The 7,500-nt window shown below is 37.3% G+C and overlaps 2 non-coding genes across 2 annotated transcripts; both read right to left on the bottom strand.

The window, feature by feature from the left end:
* Window positions 1–36: 36 nt before the first annotated feature.
* TRNAV-AAC (transfer RNA valine (anticodon AAC)) lies at window positions 37–109 on the bottom strand. The gene has a single exon. It is a non-coding gene; the product is annotated as a tRNA-Val (tRNA).
* Window positions 110–2,561: 2,452 nt separating this feature from the next.
* On the bottom strand, window positions 2,562–2,634 carry TRNAV-UAC (transfer RNA valine (anticodon UAC)). The gene has a single exon. It is a non-coding gene; the product is annotated as a tRNA-Val (tRNA).
* Between the last annotated feature and the right edge of the window lie 4,866 nt (window positions 2,635–7,500).

Here is a 7,500-nt window from a genome sequence, read left to right as displayed (position 1 = left end):
TTCTGGATTCACAATTTATTCAAGATGAAAACTTTCTGTGCTCACCAGGGCTCGAACCTGGGACCTTCTGTGTGTTAGACAGATGTGATAACCACTACACCATGAGCACATGTTTAATTATTTGATTTCCCGACAAATCAAAATCGCTGGGATGAATAGCCATAGAGTGTCTATGGTTAACTTCTAATCCTGTTTAGTTAATATAAATGTTTCATACTTTTACGTTCACTTTGGATACCAATGTTTACGTTGCAGATTAAAATTACGTTAACCTAATTGAAGATGCTTTTACATACTGCATGTATGATATATATTTGTCACACACACACACACACACACACACACACACACACACACACACACACACACACACACACACACACACACACACACACACACACACACACACACACACACACCTACAAATATATATTCATAAGATGTGTCAAAAGATGAAAGCATGAAGCCACGTTTCTCTCGCCTGCGACTTTGGTCCTAAACAAGAGATGCAAACACAATAGATACTTAAATAGACAGATAATCATCTAACTGTAATACATGGTATTTTGTAATGGCAAGGAGTGGATAAAGACCATGGTGTAGTGGTTTTAATGCTAGTCTATCACACAGAGAAACGACAGGATTCGTTAAAGCCTAAGTATTATGATTACCAGGAGCATGAAATACAGTTGTTACCTTGTAGAATTTAATATGAATATTCAGACTGATGAGTAAACGACTGGGAATGATGGTAATAGTAACTTGTATATATTAAGGTACTTTCCATATTCTAATCCAGCCGGTATCAACAAAGTATTTTTATATGATAAATTTATCAGGAAGAAACCTGATTTAGATAAGCAATTACAATGGAAGAGTGGTACATGTAAAAGTTAATATCTGTTTTGTAATTTCTTTACAAGATCTCAGTTAAGTGTCGTTATCATGTTAGGAGCGATATCAGTTTTCGTAACAATGAATAAAATTACTATTTCCCGAACTGGCTAATTTCCTTAACAGAAATCCTGCGTACGACACATCTCTGAGTAGGTGGATTTGCGTCAATATGTTTCACCTAAGAGAGAGAGAGAGAGAGAGAGAGAGAGAGAGAGAGAGAGAGAGAGAGAGAGAGAGAGAGAGAGAGAGAGAGAGAGAGAGAGAGATCTGATGCTCACTATCTTAAGCTCATGAAAAGTGACTAGTTTTTCTTCCTTCCTGAACCGAGACAAACCAATCAAATTCGGAACACAATCAAAAGGGGCAAATATAACAAAAGGAATAAAAAAAATATCAAGTAGACGACTGTGTTAACGATCTGACCCACCAAATGCTGCCCGTTTTCTATGACTTATTGACAATAGAGCAATTCACTTCACAGAGACTTGTGAAAGTAAGTCTATACCCTATGGCAGCTCCGTCGAGTCACTCTCGATGACTCGGCCATATTGCAGGTGTGTGAACAGGTACTTCCAGGTAATTCACATCAATGGACTCTAGAATTTTGGAGATACAGCGTTCTGTGTGTCTGGTGAATGACCTAGCTTCAAAATAATAATGATCATGGGAATACTAATGATAATGATAATAATAATAGTAGTAGTAATGATAGTAGTAATGGTGATAATAGTAGTAATGATAAAAGTGGTAATGATGATCATAACAGTAGTAATAATAATAATAGTAGTAATGATACTAGTATTAATAACGATGATAGTAGTAGTAATGGTAATAGCAGTAGTAATAATAATAATAGCAGTAGTAGTAATGATAATAATATTAGCAGTAATAATAGGCAATTAGTTTAAGTAATGCTAATACCAACATATAACAACTATTACAAGCTATTCCGGTTGTATATGGACAGGTTCTATTACCGACTGCTGACTTTACGCTGGGATGGGGTTGGGTGATTTAAGATTGAGGACCGTAATGATATTCGTTAAAAAAGAAAAAAAAGTGTCAAGATTGAAACACAAGAAAAAAATAAAGTACATGGCTAAAAGAATGTAACGTTAAAATCTTTATATTAGTTGTCCAATCGATGCTAAAGGTTGGAAAAAAATATCACGTGTTAGTTCTGGAAGATACATCATAATATAAATGAAATGAGACACGAAAAAGACATTTATTTTGTGTCTTGAAGAGTTCAGTGTCATTTCTAAATTGTTGTTCATTATATATTTTTCCACCCGGAGAGGAGACAGATCTTCAGTGTGGTATGGCAGCCTGAAAATTCACTTCCACATCTTCGGTCCAGTCTGTTCTTAACTTTCTCTCTCTCTCTCTCTCTCTCTCTCTCTCTCTCTCTCTCTCTCTCTCTCTCTCTCTCTCTCTCTCTCTCTCTCTCTCTCTCTCTCTCTCTCTCTCTCTCTCTCTCTCTCTCTTCTCCAATGTAAAATCAATGACGGACAGTATATTTTGTTACTGATATGTTTGATTTCTTTAAACTGAAATCTTGTCCTTCAATATCGTATACAGTGTTGCCGATTTATTTTGAATTTTGATTTCTTTTTATTGATTCTTACTTTTACCTCCACTTCATAATTGTTCAAAAATGTCATTGCTCCCACCAGGGCTCGAACCTGGGACCTTCTGCGTGTAAAGCAGACGTGATAACCACTACACTATGAGAGCTGATTGCTATTTGTGGGACAATATTTCATTACATTATGACAATTTCAACATGCATCTATGTATGTAAACATGTCATATGTATGTCACAGAATTTACTTCTGTTTTTTACTCAGTTGTTTAGCGAGATTTTCGAAAACCTGCATCACCTGAGACTTATTGAAGTTCCAGCGTACTCAAGCGTCATTGACAACAACATTTGTAATATTTCATAAAATACATTTCTTCTCTCATTTCCGCAACGGCACACCTACGTTTCTTCCATCCTTAAATACTGGAAGTATATCCACTGTACAGAGTTAATGATCTCAAGAATTTATTGTATTTTCCAAATCGTTTTACCTAGCGGTGTTTTTTCTTCGTCTATTTTCTATTAATGTCACCGCGTGTTTATTTACTTCTTCAGTCTAATAATCCCAATCTTTCTCTTCTCGTATGCATTATTCTTTCCCGTTGTCTTTAGTTTTCGAGCAAAGTTGAGAGTTAACTTTCGCCGACTGTAGGCCTACATGACATAATGTCAAATATAAAAATCAAACATCAAAGTTCCCTTCTATGAATCTTAGTACCAATACTATCACATTATAATACTCCTTTAACGAGCTGGTCCAAAGCTGCCTATATACCGAAATTGGAGATGATACACCAGCTCGCCAAACACCAATTCCACTGCTTAATTAAGTACATGCTTAGTTTAAGTAATACTTGTGTCAATATAAGCATTTTCCTTCACATCTTGAACTCAATACCACCAATTTCCATTGTACACGAATGTCATAATGCTAATGTCTAAATGTTAGATATCTTTTCAAAACAGCTGATTTAGTGTTTACGTATATTTTTGAATACCTTCCATGCAAAAGTTACCCGCCTAAAGTAATATAAGTAATAAATTTCTTTTTTCGGCAGACAGTTATGGAAATGCAAAAGGTCTCATTCAAACAGCTGCTGTTCTCTGACATAGCAGTGCCAACCAGCCTATTCTGATTCGTTATATGGAGGTCCCACAGGATGCATGGAAGGACACCATTTCATACACAAAAACTCAAAAGACACGAGGAAAAAAGTTTGTTGTCAGGACAGTGTTTCGGTAGTGTAACGGAGAGCAGATTCTGTCAAAGATCCCGTTGTAAGGTTTTAAGTGAACCGACCCGTCCTTTATGTCAGCACACCCAAGATTTTAACATTGGTATTATTGAAAAGATTCATAACAACAAAAATTGAGACTTCAGAGCATGTCACCCAATAGAACATAACATTCTAAGATACTTTTCATCTACAGCATTTCCTTCGCAAACTAATATTGAGTAATAGAGAGGATGTAAAACAGAAATTCCAGGCATATTACAATTTCAACGGCGAGAAAAAATGATGTGAATTGAGGAAGAGACAAAACAGTCGGTAAGCGACGAAAATAAGCCAATAGGAATTACACTTGGTAGTCACGTGACAACAGACACTGGCGACCAGTCTATAAGAACCAATGAGATTTGTAATAGATCATCACGTGACGATAGAAGCCGGACCCAAGGGAAGTCCGTTGAAATTCAAATCAGTTCCGCCTTGCCTAGGCTGTGTATAAGTGTCGTTTCGCCTTTAACACGCAAAATACTATGGCAACAACGGCAAGGAATAGCGGATAGCGGTTGCAATTCCTGCCAACAACGACGACGACGATTTTGACGACTCGTAGGTTGGCCATTGCGGATTTATTGGTCGAGGTAAGATATTTATTGGCATGAATTTGGCTCTTTTATTGTTGGGTCCTTCACTTTTAGCCCGAAATTAAATTTTCATGTTAATTATCATGCCCTTCCCAGCTCTCGGGTTCGATGTCGTGCATAATTTGCGAAGGAAATGAGTGCTAGATTCGTTAGAAACACGACAATTTTTTTCAGAAAATCAGATTTCACCCAGAAATCGGTGTTATACGTATCACTTCCAAATTTACCAACACATTTTGTGTTGATTCCCCAATTATTTACTTATGTGATGTAACCTGAAAACGTAAATAGGTTAGAAATGTTCATCGGAATATTGTGCGAATAAGCCGTTTTATACTATCCGCACAACGCGAGTCGAAAGCCTCGATACAAGAAACTTGGTTCGCATTTTTTCTCTCTCTCTGTATAAAAGTAATGCAAGAGTTAGCGAGATTTTATTTCAGTACACTTTAATACTGCACGATACAGTGAGACGTTCGAATTTCTTATTTTACGTACGTTTTATGAATGAAACCGAGAAAGATTCACAGGCTTCGAAAAGCATCTCGAAAATATAAACAGTTTCTCTTCAAACCTTCACCAAAGAACACGAAGGTAAATAAGGATACAGAAAAACCGTGATCCAACCACTCCTTCAATCTCCGGAGTTGGCCACTACGATCCAAAAGGAATAAGTAAGTATCCTGACACTTATTTCAGCATGAATATCACATGAGCAATGATATGTTGTATATACCTCTTTGTAATGGCCACTTACGATGTTGTTTCTCATCAGGTTCTGACCGATTGTTTATACGTGGCGGGTTTCCTCCCTTGATTCGTCAGCCTACATCTCCTACGTGAACCACATTCACTTGGCAGGCGGCTACAGATATCTACAGAGCTGCATAATATTGTGTAAGTGTAACAGCTGATTTCTTTGTTGTTGATTTTCATTTAATGTAGTTTTGTTTCATGCGGGCCAATGGAGGCATTCCTCTGTATATTTGGTTCTCTTGCAGTTGGCTTGTAGTGAAATGGGAATAATTATGAGTAGTGTATAGATAATTTCAGGTGTAATTTAAAGTTAATTGGTCATTACCTGGCCATATTCACTTGGCAGGCGGCTGCAAATGTCTGCAGTGTGTTGCATGCATGACATTTTGTAAGTGTAACAGCTGATTTCTGGGTTATTTTTCATTAGATGTAGTTTTGTGTTTCTTCTGGGTCAGTGGCGTATTCCTCTGTAATTTTCCAATTTTGGTTTTCAGCATTTGGCTTTTGAAATAGAATCACGATGGATAGCGTTGAGACAGTCTTTTATAAGTATGATTCTGGGTTAAAATGAACTAGTTTAAAGGCATGTTTTGCTGGTATGTTTATCGTATTTGCTTTTGGCAGGTGCCAGACAAACTCCAAACTTTGGTGTCTACTTCTATGACTTGAGTTTTAGGAAGGATTTTACAATAGACTTCCGAGCTTTAAAAGGGAGATTAACAGCTATTGCCATTCGATTTGTCCTTTTATGAATTTTCTTCCCGTTAGCAACATGTCTGGATCAAACTTGGGGGGGATTTTTAAAGAAGTCTCGATCGCATGCCTTTGGTTCAGTGTAATACGTTGTATTGGTATTTTTTCGGCATACCTTCGCATAGCGGATCGCGACTTCTCTTGGTAGCAATTGATTCCCTTTTCTCTCTACCATCCAAATATATCGAAATTTTGCCGTGGAAATCCCCCTTTAGCGATAATCTTGGCCCCAATACCAACTTGGTACCTTTGAAGTCTTTCCTTGGTATTACTAAGGAAAGACTTAAAGGTACCAAAGAAATAGTGAGGTTAGATATGAAAAAAAAAATCAGTCACTATAATATTTATTGCAATGGGCGCTATAAAAATGTGCAACTATTTCATACTGACACGAAAGATAGTTTTGTTTTACAGTAAAACGTATAATATGCTTGAAAATATGTTAAATGAAATATCTAACTTAGCGTTTCATACACAAGGGACCCGCCTAAGTGAGGGAAATAGTTCGCTCAGCAGAGTGACTTTACATAGATACCACTGCAGTACTTCGCTGAGTGAAGTATTTTGATAAGTACCGCCCCTAGTACTGAATCTGTCAAATGGTCTGTCCTACTGTACTTATGAGGAGGATTGTAGTTAAGGGCCATGTTTATGGGGCAGCAGTCTTCGGGGGGGAGGGGAGGGGGAAGCTGCCTATATATTGTCTATTTCTTGATCAATTCTCAGTATGTAATATACATTTAACTCCGAAATATCCCTGGTGCCATTCATGCCCCCCCCCTCCCAGGATAACGGGACCATAGTTGTTGGTAGTAGGGGGGGGAGGGGGGGCGCGGCATGATTTCTACATATTTGGGTATTAGGGGTCGAGAGGAATCCATCGATACCAATATCGTAATCGGTCAAGCGAACTTATTCCCGTGTATCTTGGTATGGGTGTAGATAGAAATGTGTGTAAACTTTCTGAAATAATAATGTTTAAGTAATTATATATGTGTGTGTATTATATAACTACTTAAGCATATTGTTTGGGAAAGTGTATACAGTATATTTCCGTAACTCTCTTTACCTGTGGCTTTACGCGTTACAGAAAACGAAGGAATTTAGTGGGACATACTGTTATATATGGATTCTTCTCACTACGCGGTACAAATATGGTGTAATTATTTGAAGTGGGGTACGCGAATTTACTATACACACAGTTGCACCTACACTCATACTACCAGATACATGGGAATACCTTCGCATCACGAAGATATTGGTATCGATGGATACCTCACGCCCATTTACTTTCCGAATATATAGAAATGCCGCAGGTCCCCCAACCCCCACTCCTTGCCCACAGTCTTGGGTGAAATATGAATATACAGAGAATTGGTATATATATATGTGAGTATGTGTGTGTTTGTTATATGATATGTGAAATTATATTCATTTATGTATATAATTATATATGTGTATATACTTTTTTATAAATTTATACATAGATGCATATCTACACACACGTGTATAATTATACGCATATATGCATGTCAATGCTTACACACACACACACACACACACACACACACACACACACACACACACACACACACACACACACACACACACACTTACATATTGTGCGGAATTTTCG

The sequence above is a fragment of the Penaeus vannamei genome, chromosome 12 (genome assembly GCF_042767895.1).
Source record: "Penaeus vannamei isolate JL-2024 chromosome 12, ASM4276789v1, whole genome shotgun sequence".
Lineage (NCBI taxonomy): Eukaryota > Metazoa > Arthropoda > Malacostraca > Decapoda > Penaeidae > Penaeus > Penaeus vannamei.
The sequence above is the reverse complement of the archived record's forward strand: the minus strand, read 5'-3'. Positions and strand labels throughout refer to the sequence as shown.